The sequence below is a fragment of the Amborella trichopoda genome, chromosome 13, assembly GCF_054954075.1.
Source record: "Amborella trichopoda isolate Santa Cruz 75 chromosome 13, AtrichopodaSantaCruz75HAP2 v2.0, whole genome shotgun sequence".
Lineage (NCBI taxonomy): Eukaryota > Viridiplantae > Streptophyta > Magnoliopsida > Amborellales > Amborellaceae > Amborella > Amborella trichopoda.
In genome coordinates, this window is record NC_142348.1 from 29,261,810 (window position 1) to 29,280,521 (window position 18,712).

At 36.1% G+C, this 18,712-nt stretch overlaps 1 non-coding gene across 5 annotated transcripts; it reads right to left on the minus strand.

The window, feature by feature from the left end:
* Positions 1-1,211: 1,211 nt before the first annotated feature.
* On the minus strand, positions 1,212-11,545 carry LOC18444947 (pentatricopeptide repeat-containing protein At4g21300). Of its 5 annotated transcripts, XR_016047231.1 has the most exons (4): positions 11,026-11,392; positions 8,283-8,708; positions 5,959-6,941; positions 1,212-3,519 (listed from the first exon to the last, which is right to left on the minus strand). It is a non-coding gene; the product is annotated as a pentatricopeptide repeat-containing protein At4g21300 (transcript). The 5 variants fall into 5 exon arrangements; XR_016047232.1 differs by lacking the exon at positions 5,959-6,941; XR_016047233.1 differs by lacking the exon at positions 8,283-8,708 and having other exon boundaries at positions 11,026-11,375.
* Positions 11,546-18,712: the final 7,167 nt, after the last annotated feature.

Here is an 18,712-nt window from a genome sequence, read left to right on the forward strand (position 1 = left end):
GTTATGGCTTTCCTTGTAAAAAGGCCACTTTGCAAGAGGTCTAGACCTCCATTCGGGCGAGGTTATAAAAAAAAGGATGTTTTTAAAAGCGAGAAAAGGTGGAACCCGGTAGGGTTGAACTTTAGGTGGGTAGTACTAAACCAAAAAGAAATTTCAATGCATGTGATTTTTTTAAAACTCCAAAAAAATGACTTTTTTAAAAGTGGGAAAAGGTGGCTTATTATGGGGATTTAAAATTCCAAAAAAATGAGTTTTTTAAAAGTGGGAAAAGGTGGCTTACTATGGGGATTCGAACCTCGCAGGGTTGAACTTTAGGTGGTAGTACTAACCAAAAAGACATTTCCACGCATGTGATATAGATGTGATGTATTAATATAATTAAACTAAATAAAATATGATGTCCAACCAACTCGCCCAAAACTCGCCTAGCCCATAGGGCAAGTTTGAGTTGCCTGAAACTCGATTGAGGCACAGACACGATGTCATGATCCTAAGACTCAACCGAGGCAACTCGGCCTCACTCTATGGGCGAAGCGAGTTTTAGGCAAGTTGGTTGTACATTATATTTTTTTTAGTTTAATTATATTAATACATCACATCTAAATTAGATGCATTGAAGTGTCATTTTGGTTAATAATACCACCTAAAGTTCAACTCTGCTAGGTTCTAATCCCCATAGTAGCCAATTTTTCCCGCTTTTAAAAACGTTCTTTTTTTGGAGTTTTAAAAAAAAAATTAGCCTCCCACCTGAATAGAGGTCTAGACCTCTTGCAAAGTGGCCTATTTAGGGGGAAAAAAATATCCAACATGGCAAGTCTTGCTTGATGATAAGAATGTGGGATTTATAATATATATAACTGGATTTTATCTTCTTTTTCTTAAAAAAAATGAATTAGACTAGAGCAAGTTACTCAGACTTGTCCGAGTAAATCGCCTTGACCAAGGCCCGAGTACCTCGGCCAAGTTGATTTGAATACTGGAAAACCAGTTCAACCACAATTAGAGGTGGCAGTACCTCTCATCAGCCCATGGGGATCTACATGTCCTGTGAAGAAGCCATATTCATCTTCCAAAGAGTTTCCCCTACCACTGGCCTTTCAATTATGAACGTCAACAATGTTTTCTCAGCGTGATGCACAACTTGCTATGGCTATGCCTTGATGAATGAGAGCGAAGGATCCTTATCAGTAGGCTTCACTGACAGTGAGATATATCAATATGTTGTCATGCCAAAAATGTATTTCTTGGACAGTTTTTCATAGAGCATCTTACAATTTCTTCTTTGCCTTTACAACTTGGGTTTTAGTTCTTTTGCAGTCTATATTTTCTGAATTTAACATCTGCAAGTTGCATTTGTCCTCTACTGATAACATACATTTGCTAGTCATTCACCCATGGGGTCTAATTATTTAATTGGATTACTCATTGGACTCATTGGATCACACCCTTTAACATGCTGCAAGACAAAGTCCATAACAATGATACAGCACATTATGTCCCAAATGTGCCATCACTTGATTGATGGTCCAGTATATGTCCCTACATTATCAACCAATGGTAAAGGCTAATTATTTTATTGTGGCACCAGTTTACACAAAGTACAGACTCCATAGCAGCATTCTCTTAACATCCCCACACTTGAAGTCTGTAACAGGAATAAAGACCCACTATTCTCAAATGTGCAGTTAATTGATTTGAGGCCTTTAGCGTACAAGAAGAAAGGAATCCATTGTTTCGTTCTCTTAAGCATCCTGCAAATGAAAGTCCATAACAGGCACATAACCTGCGGTTCTCAAATGTGCACTCAACCAATTCAAGGTGGAATATACTTCAGCGAATTGTGGATGGGATTTGTCTGCATTTACAAACATATGGACACCATCGTCGAACTCAATCCAACTACAACCAGGGTACTTCTTCACTCCCCTCTCTTTCATAGCTGCCCTAACCCTCGCGACATCTCCCCACCTCTCAGCATCTGCATAGATATTCGAAAGCAGTACATAATACCCAGGATGCTCAGGCTGCAACTCTATCAGATGCCTCGCTGCTATTTCAGCTAGGTCAACGTTCTCATGAATTCTACAGGCACCAAGTAATGCACCCCAAACGCAATCGTCAGGCTCCATGGGCATACTCATGATAAGCTCGTATGCCTCATCAAGCTGACCTGAACGGCCTAAGGCATCGACCACACAAGCATAGTGCTCAATATCTGGTTCAATGCCATACTTGCTACTCATCAAGGCCAAGTACTCCAAGCTCTGATCAACGAAACCGCCACGGCTACATGCTGATAAGATGGCAACAAAGGTCACCCCATTTGGTCTCCAGCCTTGGTTTTGCATGCTTTCAAAGAGTGAGAGGGTCTCATTGGGATGCTTATTAGCGGCATAACAAGAGATCATGGCATTCCATGACACAAAATCTCTTTGTCGCATCTCTCTAAACACCTTTTCTGCAAACTCAACGAACCCACATTTCCCATACATATCTATGAGGGAGTTCTCTACGCACAAGTCGTCTATAAACCCTCCCTTGAAGGCATAGGCATGGACAGAGGAACCTCCTTGGACTGATGCAAAGTGTCCACATGACTGAAGAACTGATGGAATTGTGAACTCATCAGGCCTTGCATCCTCAGTGTGCATTCGGGAGAAGAGGTGGAAAGCTTGATTGAAATATCCACTATTTACATAATTTGAGAGCATGGTGTTCCAAGAAACAATGTCCTTCCCTTGAGTTCTCTCAAAAACTTTTCTGGAGATCTCTATGCGCCTGCTCCTTCCATACATGGCAACCAAAGCATTGAACACTGATGTGTCCAACTCCAAACCATTACGATAAGTATAGGCATGGATGCAGTCACCGAGCTTGCTAGCCTGCGTGCCTAGGCGATGCAATTCAGGAAGAAGCAGAGTGAGGGTCGACCTATCAGGCCTCTCACTACTAAGCCTCTTCATCTCTCTAACCATTTCGAAAGCTTGGTCAAGCCTATTGATATCAACAAATCCAGCTATCATTGTGTTCCATACAGCTGTGCTTTTCAACTGAATGTCTTCGAACACTCGTAATGCACAGTCCATGCAGCAATGGTGGGCATAGAGGATGACAAGCACAGACACAATGCCATGATCTGGGATGCCATTCCTGATCACAAAACAATGGATTTCACGACAATGGTCCAAAGAAGCAAAAGTGGGTAACAAAGGGAGGATGGTATTGAGCGTGTTAAGATTGGGTTTCACCGAAGCTGAGCTCATCAAAGCGAAGCATTCAAGCACAAGCTCAGCATTGGCCTCAGAACAACCAGCAATCAGAGAATTCCAAGAACTCACAGAAGCCCCAAATTCCCTACTCATCTCATAAAGCAAACACATTGCCTCTTCCAGAAAGCCGTTTCTCGCATAACTGGCAATCATGGAATTCCAAGTAACAATGTTCCTTTCACCCATTCTATCAAACACTCGACGAGCTTCACAAACTCTTCCACACTTCGCATAGGCGTCGATCAAAGAGCTGCAAACATAGACATCAAATTGGCAGTCGGCCTTGAAAACCAATGTGTGTATATCTCTAACAGGGCCAAGGCATTGGAGAACAGCGCAAGACTTGAAAACAAAGGGCAGGGTGAATCGATTTGGTAGTGAATTGGACTCAAGCATTTCAACAAAGATATTGAGAACATCAGAGTAGAAGCCACTCGACGTAAAGGCACGAATAATGAGGTTCCAAGAGAAGGAGCTATTGCTGTGGTTGTGTGGTGTCGTGAGAAAGGCGAGCTCGGCCTCTCGAAGAGCGCCATGGCGAGCATAGAGAGAGAGAAGTTGGAGACGGTCATGGGGGGAAATGAGTTGGGGTTGCTTGCAGAGGAGGGCGTGGAGTTGCTTGCCTCTTTGTAGAGAGAGAGTGGTGGGTGAATGGCCGGGTGCAGAGAGGGAGGAGTGGTCTGGTGGTTGAGGTTGGCGATTTGGGGAAGTTGGTGGCTCAACTTGCAGCAATTGAACGCTACCCACCATGTGTACTACCAGTACTCGCTCATTCTAATGAATCACAATGAGGGAGAGAGAGCGGTTTTACTATTCATAGAGAGAGAGAGAGGGGAGAGTAGTATCTTTATTCACATGGAGAGAGAGAACAGTTCTTGTATTCACAGGGGGAGGGAGAGAGAGTAGTTCTTCTGTTCACAATTTCACAGGCGAGATAGGGTTGGATGGCTGCGGAGTATGTGGACTTTGTACTCACACTTGGGTTTGTATACGATGGGAGCATAAATAACTGTAGTAAGAGGGATTCATGTAATGGTGTGGTTTGCATAAGGTTGCAACCTCAAACAATTAACTTAATGCGTACCTTCAAATTTTAAGATAAGGTATAATTTAGATATAAAAAATTATTAGGATGGCACGAGAATCCATTTTCATTTAAGTATAAATTTTAAACTTTAAATATGGTCTAGAAACACATGAAAATCTTGAAAATGGACGGTCGAGATAATGCGTTGCAAGATGCACTATTAGGAAAATGACCTTGAGACCCTCCCACACCTATGTTTGTAGGACATCAAAGGATCACTATTAAATTTGGCATAGATCTCTAGAAAAGTGAAGTCCCATACCCATTTGACAACGTTTTTAGAGATCTGTGCTAAATTTAATAGCGTCTCATACCCATTTGATAACGTTTTTTAGAAATTTGTGTTAAATTTAATGATGATCTTTTGAAATCCTACACACATGGGTGTGAGAGGGTCTCATAGGATCATTACTCGTACTATTATTGGGACTCAAAATCGTTTTTTTTATTTCATATTTATATATCCTGATGTCGAGATGATCAATTAAAGGGTTTTCAACATCAAAATAGCATTTTTTTTAATGGATTTTTGAGATACACCTTAATTCTAATTGCAACTTTATATAAATTTTTTCCTTCATGTAATCATGTGTACTGCATGCAGACATCTATGTATTTCCTTTTTGGAACTCGTTCAAATAAAGCTTAGGCCTCGTGGAAAAAAAATAAAGCCTTACTACAAACACATCCAAAATTGCAGTTTTAGGGACATAAATGATAGAATATGAAAACCCGAGAGAGAAAGAGACTTGTATTCATTCAGTTTTGGGGACATAAATGATAGAATATGAAAACCCGAGAGAGAAAGAGACTTGTATTCATTCATTCAACACACCAACGATTTACAACTTAGTGTATATATATATAGAGTAGACATAATTACTCTTGAGAGTAAGGAATGAAAGAATGCTCTATGCAATATTACTAAAGACAGTTTCAATCTTTCTTAACATCCCCTCAAGCCGAGCATACATCTTGTGCATTGAGAGCATGTTTGTGGACTCGTGGTGTCTTAGCCTTGTCAAAGGTTTAGTAAACATGTTTACTAGTTGATGAGGCAAAGGAACAAAGGCACCCTACCCAAAAAACATCAGAGTACGCTTTGAGGTCAGGTGGACTAGAGGAAGTATAAAATAAACCATAATGTATAAAACCCTTTAAATACATCGAAATCCTTTTTGTGGCTTCCCAATGAGTTATCGGGGTGCCTACATGACCTGACATACTGTATTTACTGCATAAATAATATCAAGGCATGCGAATGTGAAATATTGAAAGCTACCAACTACACTTCCGTACAAGGAATGATTAGATAACAATTCCCCTTCTTCAGTCCTTAACTTGCTATTTACTTCAGCTGAGTTGAAATAGGCTTGCATCCGAACATCCATGTTTTAGAGAGTAAGTAAAAAATACATTTATGTTGGGTGAGAACAATGCCTTTCACTATTCGATGAATTTCAATACCCAAACAATATTTCAATTCTCTAAGAACTTTCATCTCAAAGTCCAATTTTAAGTTTTTCTTAATATGCTTAATGCCTTGATTATCAATTCCAGTAAAAATAATGTCATCCACATAGAACAGAAGAAGGATAATACCTGAGGATGATCTTTTTAAAAATAGGGAGCAGTCAACTTTGCTTCTTTGAAAACCAACACGATGGAGTAGACAACTGACCATGCCCAAGGAGCTTGCTTGAGTCCATAGATAGTCCTTTTCAATTTGCAGACATAATGAGGTTGTAAGGGATCTTCAAGTCCTTTGGATTGTTGAATATACAATTCTTCTTTCAAATCGGCATGAAGGAATGCATTTTTGATATCAAGTTGATGGAGTTTCCAATTAAACATAAATGATAGAGCCAGGATGCATCGAATAGTGGGCGCCTTCACAACTGAACTGAAGGTTTCATCATAATCAATTTTATATTCCTGACTAAACCCCTTGACCACTAGTCTAGACTTCAACCTTTCAACTGAGTCATTCTCATTGGACCATAACTTTGTACACGTAGTTTGAGCCCACAACAATTTTGCCTAGAGGTAATGACACTAATTCCTAAGTATGATTCCTTTTAAGTGCATCAATCTCTTCTTTCATTGAGATCAGTCACCTAGTGTCAGAGGCAACAGTGTTAGAGGCAGCTTCTGCATAGGTGGTTGGTTTTGGAATTTGAGAAACTCGTGTTGCAAATGCTTGAAGATTGGGAGAAAATCTCTTTGAGGTAAAGTTTTCAATAGGGTATTTTGTTTTTATGGACTTAGTTAATGTCACGAGAGGGAATGGTTGCAGAGTACGCCTGATAGTGTAAAAGATGCTTAGGAGGTTATGATGAGCGAAACGTACGGCGTAGGGGTATAGGTGAAACATCTAAAGGTCTTTTAGGTAAATCATGTGGTATAGTGAGAGACGCATCCAAGTTTGGAGTATGAGAGCGGGAAGGTGGTGGTGAAGTGTTTGCTGAGAAAATAGGTTGTAGATCAGACCTATCAGAGTAACGAGATGACTTATGAGGGTGATGTGGCTGAGATGGTTTATCTATAACTTCAGAAGAGATAAGAGCTTGCAAGTGTGTTTTTTCCTGTAATTAAAAAAGCTGTGAAATAAGTACAAACACATTATTTGGCATGCCATGACTTGTGTTAGTTAGCGAACACTGGTTTTTAAAGTAAAACTTAGTTTCATCAAATGTTTCATATTTTACAATAAAGAAGCAATCATCAAATGTTACATATTTTGCAATAAAGAAGCATCTTGACAGTTTGTCATAACATCGATAACCTTTATATTCTGAGCTGTAGCCAACAAACCCACACTCATGATCCTTAGAATGAAATTTATTTATTTGAGAAGAGTGAATATGTGGGAAACGTACACAACCAAAGACACGAAAAAAAAAGTAATCTAGTTTACTACAAAAAATCTTTTGGAATGGAGATATGAAAGATAATGTAGAGCTTGACAATCTGTGAATGAGATACATAGCAATGGAAAAGCCTTATGGCCAAAGGAATTGTAATAGGCCACTAGCATACATCATGAAAAGCCTACTCTCAACAATACGACAACGCTTGCACTCAGCAACACCATTTTGTGTTGGAGGGCATGGATATGAGCATTGATGATGGATTCTATGCAGACTCAAATATTCTTTAAACCATAAGAGGTGAATTCACCTCCTCCAACAAACCTAAAGGCCATGAGTTTACAAGCAAATTAATGCTCAGCATAGGTGTGAAATTTAACAAAACAATTAAACACATTATATTTTTGTTTCAAGAAATATATCTAAATATATCGAGCATACTCATTCACAAAAATAACATAAACTCTATAACAAAATATGGAAGTAATTGGGACTAGACCCCAAACATCACTATGAATTAAATAAAGATGACTATTAGATTTTTTATTTGATGAGTCAAGTGTAGACTCAGGTTATTTTCCTAACTAATAAGAAGACATAATGAACCATGAGATAGGTCATTAACAAAATTAGGTAGAAATAACTCTCTTCCATAGAGATAACTCTCTTCCAAGACGACTGACAGTAGTGAAATTAGGATGACCTAAGCGCTCATGCCACAAAATAAAAGCTCATCGTCTAGCTTTGGAGGTAATTGTAGCTAGATCGTAAAGTTTATCATTTTGAAGCACATACACCCTCAGCAATCACCTTCCTACTTTGTAGATCCTTCACAACACAACCAAGAGGAGTAAAATCAAAACAACACTTCAAATATTTAGCAAATTTATTTAGCAAATTGAGATACATACATGAGTTGTTTCTTTAGTTTGGGAACAAGTAAAACATTAGGGATACCAAAAGTAGTAGAAATAGACACAGTTCCAATATGGGTTATAAGTAAGGCAGTACCATCTCTAGTAAATACCATGCAAGGGGCATGGTAAGGAATCATACCTCGAAGTTGAAAGTTGTCATCTATCATATGAACAGTTGCACCAGAGTCCATAACCCAGGAACGATCTGTTGGGACAGTGGCTGAGAGATTACTGAAATTATGCTCTAGCACATCGTGGGACGATAGGGCAGTTTTACTGTCCCAACAGTTTTTAGCAATATGTTCATGTATTCCACAATACTGGCAAGTTACTCGAGGTGGCATACTCCTTTACTGAGGAGGTTGATGGTAAGATGGATTTGCTCCAAGAATACCTTATTGATATTGGTTACGATCTCCACTTCTTCTACCTTCATAACAGCCACGTCCTCGACAATATCACCCTGTGTGCCTTGGTGATGTGTTCACTAAAGCTTGATGATTACTTTCAACAACCGATAAAGATACAAACCAAGCTTCATATGTGAGGAGAGCAGATCGCAGCTCTGAAAAGGAGGGGAATAGAGGTCTAGTCATCAGGGAGGTCTCAAAGGACTTAAACTCTGAACCAAGACCTTTGATAATATAGAGGACCATATCTGGATCATTTATTGGACTACCAATTGCAACAAGGTGGTCACATATAGTTTTGAACTTGTTTAGCCATTTAGTCACTAATTGAAAACCCCTTTGTAAGTTAATCAATTTTGTTTTTAAATTGAAGAAAATTGGTAAATGTTTCCCTTTGATACGTATTGTAAAGTGTCAACCACACTTCTTGAGCTATCTTTAGGTGCATCACTTCAGTAAGCAGATCATCAGAGGGAGTAGAAAATAACCAATTCAATAGTGTTTTATCTTTCATTTGTCGTTCCAAAAATTTAGGGTCCTTTGATGGTTTTGGATTGGTGCCTTGATTTTCTTTTAATTCCTCATAAATATATTCATTTTGTGGCCGACTTGACCCATCAATATGACTTTCAAGATTCAAGCTTTCAATGCAATTTAAAACTTGGGCTTTCCATTTGAGGTAGTTGTCTCTATTGAGTTTAATGGAGATGAAGGATGGAAAGCTTAGAGAGGCCATAGTTAAAAAAAAGGAACTACTTGACTTGGAGGTTGGGAAATAATGTGCTCACTAGAAGAGACACAATTATGAGGAATGATAGTGATTACTTCGGCACCACAATTGCCAAAGTTTTTAGGGAAGATAGAACCTACTTCGGTAGGTGGGAGTGCTGAATTTTGGTTTGACTTAACCGAGGGCAGTTCAGCACAAAGGTTGCCAAACTCAGGTTTGGCTTCGCAGAGAGTAGTTCGGCATAGAGTTGGTAGAAGTTTACACCTTTCAGGTAAAAACGATAAGAAGATGACATTATTTTCAATTTGCAAATGATATTCAATGTACACCTCTAATGTTATATGTAAGACCAAGAGATGAAGACAAACCAATGGGATATGGAGCAAAAGACCAAGAGATGAGGACAATGCAAAGCTTTTGAAAAAAGAGGACAAAATAAATACTAATTGCAGTAAGAAAATCCACGAACAAATATAGAGAGAGAAAATAGATCTAAATGAGAGTAGAGAAGATGAGAGAGATAAATGAAGCCCTTGCCGATTACATCCCCGTTGACAGAAGTAGAGAGAAGTGGAGGATCAAAAGCTCTAATACCATGATAGAATACAAAACCCTATAAAATTAGAGGACAGAGTACGCTGGTACTCATTCATTTAACACACCAACGATTTACAAATTAATATATATATATATATATATATTAGACATAATTACTGTTGAAGGCAAAACATGAAAATATGCCCTACACAACACTTTTTAAGACAGTTTCAGTCTCTCTCTTAACAATTAAACCTTAACAACCTTAACTATTATTTTTGTAAAAAAATCAGGATTCCAAGTTCTAAACGTAGTATATATTATAACATATTATCCATTTTAAAGTGTTCACGGATATCATTTTTTGTGCTACAAATTTTATAATTGACAGTAGAAAAATAGATTTTAGAGTCACCATGGGAATTTTTTACGCCTGAAGTGTTTTTGAGACAAGGTTTTAAAGTAAATCTTTACTTTTTTTATGTGGCCTAGGCCTTACAGAAATTGCATTTGAACCGACGGTCGGAACTCCGTGCGCCAACGGTCTATTCGTACCTCTGTGACAGCGAGCAAGAGAGGGGTTTTCTTGGTTCTTCATTATATATATTCAAAAGAAAATAATTATTTTAATTCATTTATAAATCATTGGTTTTTTCAAAGAAATTCTCACTGTTGGATTTTTGGGTGGTGGTTCTTTTTTTTTTTAGCTCAAAAAACCACAAAATCGACATTGATGAGCTTAAAGAGCGTTCCCCCCTTCTAAGAGCTCAAGAAGGTTTATACTACCAGAGAGCCTTCTCAAACCGCTATCAGTAATTTGAGTAAATGACAAATTTATACTCTCCAGATTGCGCAAGCCTGCCACCCAAGGTCTACCCAATTTCACATATAATACATACTAGTGGGAGAAAATAAAACACGCAATAATCACCGTGAGATGCATGCAATTTGAATGTATCAGACCTAGGATCCCATCATAGGGTTTTCAAAGCAAAAAACCCAAAAATACAGATGCAAACAGCTTAAGTGTTAAAAATTTCAGCTTAATCAGCTCCATTGAACCCCAAATCCAAAAATACACAATACCTGAGCTTTTTTATTGATTGGCTTCAATGGAGATTCAACGAAGTTTTTTTTGGGGGTTTCTAGCTCGGACGTCCAAATGAATGAGAGAGAGAGAGAGAGAGAAGAGATTCGAAGACTACCTGCATATTTGCTGAGCTTTGAACTTTGAAGAGGAAAGAGGCTCTGGGTATTTGCTGAGCTTCTAGAGAGACAGCTCTGGATATTTGCTGAGCTTCTAGAGAGAGAGAGAGCTTTGGATATTTGCTGAGCTTCTAGAAAGAGAGAGCTCTGGATATTTGGTGAGCTGCGAGAGAAAGAGAGCTCTGGATAATTGCTGAGTTTCTAGAGAGAGAGAGATTTTCCCTTTTGAATACCAGGCGAGGGAGAGAGGCTTGACGTAGTAGGTAGCGTTCACGCGAGGGAGATTTGCAGGGCTACGCATGCGCGAGGGAGAGAGGGTTACAGGTCTATGCCCCGCGCGAATTCCCCTTTTGAATGACCACCGTCGGTTCAAATGCGACCCCATTGAAACCTTTGGCGCACGGAGCTCCCATACGCAATGCGATAGGACTTCCTCCGCCTATCTGTGTAAGACCTCAAAAGATTACTATTAAAGTTGATACGGATCTCTAAAAAAATTATCACATGGGTATAAAATTTAACTTTTTTATAGATCCGTGTCAAATTTAATGATGATCGTTGGGGATCTTATACACATGGGTGGGGGAGGGTCTTATAGGATCATTTCTCATATATATATATATATATATATATATATATATATATATATATATATATATATATATATATATATATATATATATATATATATATATAAATAAAACAGTTGATATACAATTTGAAGAAACCTTCATATTCAATACTTCTTCTTATTCAGGAAGAGCTTTAGTAAACTGGAATATTGATGGAATATCTGAACATCAAATTTTAAACACCATGCGACATATGACCATGTATGCATCTGCATGCAAAATGGTAGGAACACATGACCAAGAAATCGCGAAAGCCATAATCTATGGGTTTACAGGATGGCTTCGAGGATGGTGGGATTTCCAGCTCCCAGAACATGTTAAACAGACAATACTAAATAGTACAAGACAATGGACTGTGAAAAATGAACAGAATCAAGACATCCTTTATACAGAAAGTGATGCAGTAAATACATTAATATATAAGATTACACTTCATTTTATAGGAAATACAGCCGTCTTAGCTGCAAGATCTGAGAATTTTTTGTCTAATTTAAAATGTCCTACCTTATCTCATTATAAACGGTATAAAGATGTATTTTTTCCCCTATTATTATTAAGAGAAGATAGTCAGCTAGAACACTGGAAAGAAAAATTTATAGCTGGATTACCTTATTTATTTGTCGAAAAAGTCAAAGAAAGACTAAAGAATAAAAATAATGGTGTAATATCTTACTCTAAATATACTTTAGGAGAATTATCTGCTGAAATATGTGCAGAAGGTTTAGCCTTATGCACAGATATGAAACTCAAAAAACAGTTAAATAAACAACAAATGACTGGTAAAAAAGAATTAGGTGATTTTTGTTAACAATTTGGTTATCATATAGACAAAAGTAATAATCAAATCCATAAAAAGAAACACAAATCAGGAAAAAAGGAAAAATATCATTCTAAGAGATATAAACATAGAGAGAAAAGAGACAAATTTACCAAACGCTTTGCTCCCAAATATTCTACATTAAAAAAGAAGGGTAAAAGGAAATTACCCGTCTGTTATAAATGTGGAAAAGTTGGTTATTATAAAAGCCAATGTAAAGTGAAAAAGAAAATCGAAACTTTTATAGTAGATGAAGTAGTCAGAAATCAGTTATTTAATATAGTACAACTATATGATTCTCTTACAACTATCGATACAGACTCTCAATCCAGTAGTGACATGTCATTAGTAGGAAATCTAGATAATACTACTATTCAATTTGAATTTTTAGATAAACCTAAAATTAAAGAAATAAATAATATAAAAGGAATTATCAAACAAAAAGAGAATTTCCTATGCTCTTTACAAACAGAAATAAAACATAAAATAATAAGTGACAAATTACAATCCACTGAAGTAATTCACAAGATACAAACACTCAAAACTTTAATTGAAAAATAAATTTGTAATGAATTACCTAATGCATTTTGGAATCGAAAACAACATATTATTGGATTACCATATGAGCCTGATTTTGATGAAAAGAAAATCCCTACAAAAGCCTGACCAATTCAAATGAACACTGAATTATTACAAACATGTAAAATAGAAATAAAAGATTTAGTACAGAAAAAACTTATAAGGCCCAGTCAATCTCCTTGGAGTTGCTCAGCCTTTTATGTAAATAAGAATGCTAAAAAAGAACGAGGAGTTCCTCGTTTAGTTATTAATTATAAACCTCTTAATAAAGTTTTACAATGGATTAGATATCCAATTCCGAATAAAAAAGATTTATTAGACAGACTTGTACATGCAGTCATTTTTTCTAAGTTTGATATGGAGTCAGGTGTCTGGCAAATACAAATTAAAGAGGAAGATAAATACAAAACAACATTTAATGTACCATTCGGCCAATTTGAATGGAATGTTATGCCTTTTGGTCTTAAAAATACTCCTTCTGAATTTCAGAAAATCATGAACGATGTATTCAATCCCTATTATAAATTTATGATAGTATACATTGATGATGTCTTAATATTTTTTGATTCGATTGATCAGCATTTTAAACATCTTAATACTTTTATCAATACCGTAAAACATGTTGGCTTAGTTGTTTCAGCTAAAAAGATAAATTTATTTCAAACTAAGATCAGGTTTTTAGGCCATAACATTAATCAATGCACTATCATTCCTATTGATAGATCTATCTTATTTGCTGATAAATTTCCTGATAAAATCCTCGATAAAACTGAACTTCAAAGATTTTTAGGATGTCTTAATTATATTAGTGATTTTTATAAGAATCTTGCTCTTAATGCAAAACCGTTATATGATAGACTCAAAAAGAATCTTCCACCCTGGACGGATCTTCATACAACTGCTGTTCAACGACTTAAGTTGAAAGCTAAAGAATTGCCTTGTTTAACTTTACCTAATCCAACTGCCATTAAAATAATTGAATGTGAAGCTTCGGACATCGGATTAGGAAGAATCTTAAAACAATCTATAGATTCCAAAGAACAACTTATTCGCTTTACCTCGAAAGCATGGAATCCCACACAAAAGAAATAATCTATTGTCAAAAAAGAATTACTTGCTATTATTCATTGTGTTACCAAATTTCAAAGTGATATTCTTAATCAACATTTTCTTATTCGAACTGATTGCAAAGCTGCCAAAGATATCCTGCAAAAGGATGTTCAAAATCTAGTTTCCAAACAAATCTTTGCCTGTTGGCAAGCTATTTTATCTGCTTTTGATTTCTCCATTAAACATCTTCACGGTGCTTCTAACTCTTTACCTGATTTTCTTACCCGTGAATTTTTGCAGGGGGGCCGTACATTACCACCTCTTCCACCTGAAGAGCCACTCCCTTACGGATTGCAACTTTTTTATAAGCATAAGAATATGAATATTAATACATCTCAAAAATCTCAGGGAAAAACCCCTATGGACTTAGTTCCTTTGCATCAAGCTGAGCTCCATGTGCTCAGCCAACCGTTTTTACAATTACAACCCATATCTCCTTTACGATCTACCAATGTACCCGAATATTTTATCCAAAGTCCATAGCATAATACATCATCTAGTCCTGCTTTTTCTCCAGCCCAAATCCCATATAAATCATCCTCCTCTTCAACTAAGTCAGTATACATTGACAATGCTTTCATTGCCGATATTATCATTGATGACAAACATGTTCATATCAACTCAAACAAATTAGCTCCCCTATATTTTCAAAACCATCTAAGTCCTCTTAATGGCATCAAAACTAGAGAATGATATGAGTCTGTTTTAATGGAAACAGGTTCAGTATCAATTGTCCACTTCTTCCAAGGCAATACCAATTTATATGCCTACTGCAAGTTACAAATCAAAAATTTTTTATCATATGAAGATTGGGGTAATAACCCCACACAAGAAAAAAAATTATTAAATACAGAATATCAATATAAATCTTATCGATATGCAGAATATCTTGAAGCTTGGCATAAAGTCTTCTTTTACCAAAATCGAAATAATTCTCACTCATAGTATATTCAATTCAAAACGCCCATACTTGAAAGGTTCCCCAGTTGGATCCGTCATTGGTTCTTTATTTGGGGGGTCTTCTACCCAAATCATACCTGATTCCTTTCAAGCCTTCCAAACTAAATTTTGTGAGCATAATACTTGTTCTGACCAAATCGACTACCATTTGTATGTCATGGCCATATACCAGATCCCATGGATCGTCAAATGGGAATATGATATTAATGAAAATACTTCAAATAATTTTGAATACATTCCCCGCCTTGGGAAAACTGTAAAAATTAAATGGTGGGATATATTCAGCACTAACCCACAATCTCTTCCACTCAAGAGTATTCCTCCTTCCTCAGAGTTCTGTTATAATACTCATGTTAATAATACTGTTACCCTAAATACATTTTCTTCGTATATTCAAAAAATGAAACAAACTCATCCCCATGCTACGCTCGAAGATATTGAAAAACAACTCTTTGCAATCTTTGCCGACCCTTCAACAATACCTACCACATCAGAAGAAACTGTTCCGTCTGGAAATCCTCTCCTCGAAGATTTTAGTCAAAAACCCGAAGGTTGAACCAAAGACCCGACTCATCAGAAGACAAGACCTCAGCCACAGCTGATATGACCTCATCTTTATCTTTATTCTCTTTTGATATGACCCAAAAGCAAAAAGCATATTTCTTTTTAGTTGAAAGACCCCAACTACAGTAAATATTCCCTTGCATAGGAACTCCTCACCTCAGCGATTGCCACGTATCACGAAAAGACCCCAACTACAATGTCAAAGATTCCGTTTTGATTTGACTAAATATTTGTCACATCAGATCCTTCGTAGACAAATGGGAAACGACCACATCCTCGACATTTTTGAGCCACGACAACAACCCACCCTTATCCATAAAGCATCTTCACAACCACATCATCGACGCTCCATCGCCATCGACGCTCCATCTCCTTCACCATCAGCCAGCTCACCTACCACCGCCAGATTTCCTGAAGATAAGCATGAACCATAAAAGCATCCCAACCATCCACCTGTCGCACATCTGCACCTCCCTGCATCTATAAATACCACTTCCCTCAACAAAGAAGGTAGGTCGAATTTCAAGGACGCCATACGAGAAGACCTTCTTCATCACATCCCTGAGTCATCTCTTCCTCATCTCTCTTTCTCTTTCTCCTTTCTTTACTACTGTAAATTCTCATACAGTAGGTTTGCTTTCATAACAATCCTGTATAAGCGATATACAGTTGGTAACCTCTATTACTTTGTAATTTTAGATGTGTGATTGTAATATCCCTTCTCTTCCCTCTTACTGTCCTTCTGAATGGAGTATCTTCTCCAGTTATTGTAATTGTAAACAGTGAGTTGCAATATTCTATAAGGTTTTATATGATCACTCTGTTTATTCTTCATGCAATTTAAATTAGTATTCAATATTAAAATTAGGAATTCAACTCATACTTCTTGGATTGTCTTAGATATTTCTTTAATCTCTATTGTCTATATAATATTTTTATTCTTTTATTATATAGGAATCTTACAACAATTAATTAAGTATAATTATACTCTGTTCATGTTCCTAAGATAGAGTTTTAAAAATAGATTTGTAGGTCGTATTCTAAACTGGTTGTTCTTGGCGCGTTTATGGTATCAAAGCCATACCAATTCACACTTGTTCACTGTTCATATCTTGTAGAGAATCACTAGTTTGAAAACAACTTCATCTTAAGAAATCTAATAAAATTGTCCATTTAAGAAAATTGGTCGGAGAGTTGGGGTTAGAGACGCTCAGACATCCAGTCTAAAGACCGTTAAGGCCAGAAGAGCCGCTCAGGTCGAAACAGACATAAGATGTAGTAAAAGAAGACTGTCCAGATAACACTCATCCGCAACCTACAAATAGAAAATTTTATTAGAAATCTTACAGATAAAGCTGTTAGTCAAACTAGTAATACTCTACGAATTAAGAACAAAGAAGAAATAGTGATAAATGATATTTAAAACCAAATACAAAATTGGAATATACCAAAAGTACTCATCTCTAATATTTATAAAAAAGGAACATTTAATTTAAAAATAGGTTATGCTATAAAAACAGTAGAACAAACTTTGTCTGTTACTACGAACCAGAAAGACTTTCAACTCTTATCAAATAAAATATTACAAGAACATAAAAATAAGAATTATAAATATCTACATATTGGTTTAATACAAATAACAGTTAACCATTAACACGATTAGAACTAAACAATTCTGTCCTTGTATGCCTAAGAGATACAAGGCATAATCGGTTTTCTGATTCACTACTCGAAATGGTGGAATCCAGTATGTGTAGTGGACCAATATATTTTAATTGTTTTTCTAATTATTCTGTATCTTTAACAGATCCTAATATTTTAAATGTTTTATCCTTAAACCTAAAAACACAAGGGTTTGATATGAGAATAGGATCCCAAAATAGTGCCATAATATATCGACTTTATTATAAAGTTATGACTACTTTATGTCCCAATGTACTTCAAGTAGATACTAGAGGACAAACTATATTATTTCAAACTATATTATTTCAAACAAATATAGAAAAATCTAATACTATTGTTCCAAGAACTATATCATGGGGTTAGAGACGCTCAGACACCCAGTCTAAATACCGTTAAGGCCAAAAGAGCTGCTGAGGTCGAAACAGATATAAGAGGTAGTCAAAGAGGACTGTCCAGATAACACTCATCCGCAACCTACAAATGGAAAATTTTATTAGAAATCTTACATATAAAGCTGTTAGTCAAACTAGTAATACTCTACGAATTAAGAACAAAGAAGAAATAGTGATAAATGATATTGAAAACCAAATACAAAATTGGAATATACCAAAAGTACCCATCTTTAATATTTATAAAAAAAGAACATTTAATTTAAAAATAGGTTATGCTATAAAAACAGTAGAACAAACTTTGTCTGTTACTACGAACCAGGAAGACTTTCAACTCTTATCAAATAAAATATTACAAGAACATAAAAATAAGAATTATAAATATCTACATATTGGTTTAATACAAATAGCAGTTAAACCATTAACACGATTATGACTAAACAATTCTGTCCTTGTATGCCTAAGAGATACAAGGCATAATCGGTTTTCTGATTCACTACTCGGAATGGTGGAATCCAGTCTGTTTAGTGGACCAATATATTTTAATTGTTTTTCTAATTATTCTGTATCTTTAACAGATTCTAATAGTTTAAATGTTTTATCCTTAAACCTAAAAACACAAGGGTTTGATATGAGAATAGGATCCCAAAATATTGCCATAATATATCGACTTTATTATAAAGTTATGACTACTTTATGTCCCAATGTACTTCAAGTAGATACTAGAGGACAAACTATATGCTATATATATATATATATATATATATATATATATATATATATATATATATATGAGAAATGATCCTTTAGGACCCTCTCTCATTTATGTGTGTAGGACCCTTAAAAAATCATCATTAAAGTTTGTTCGGATCTTTAGAAAAATCAAGTCTCACACCTATGTGATAACTTGTTTAGATATCTGTGCCAACTTTGATAGTGATCGTTTGAGGTC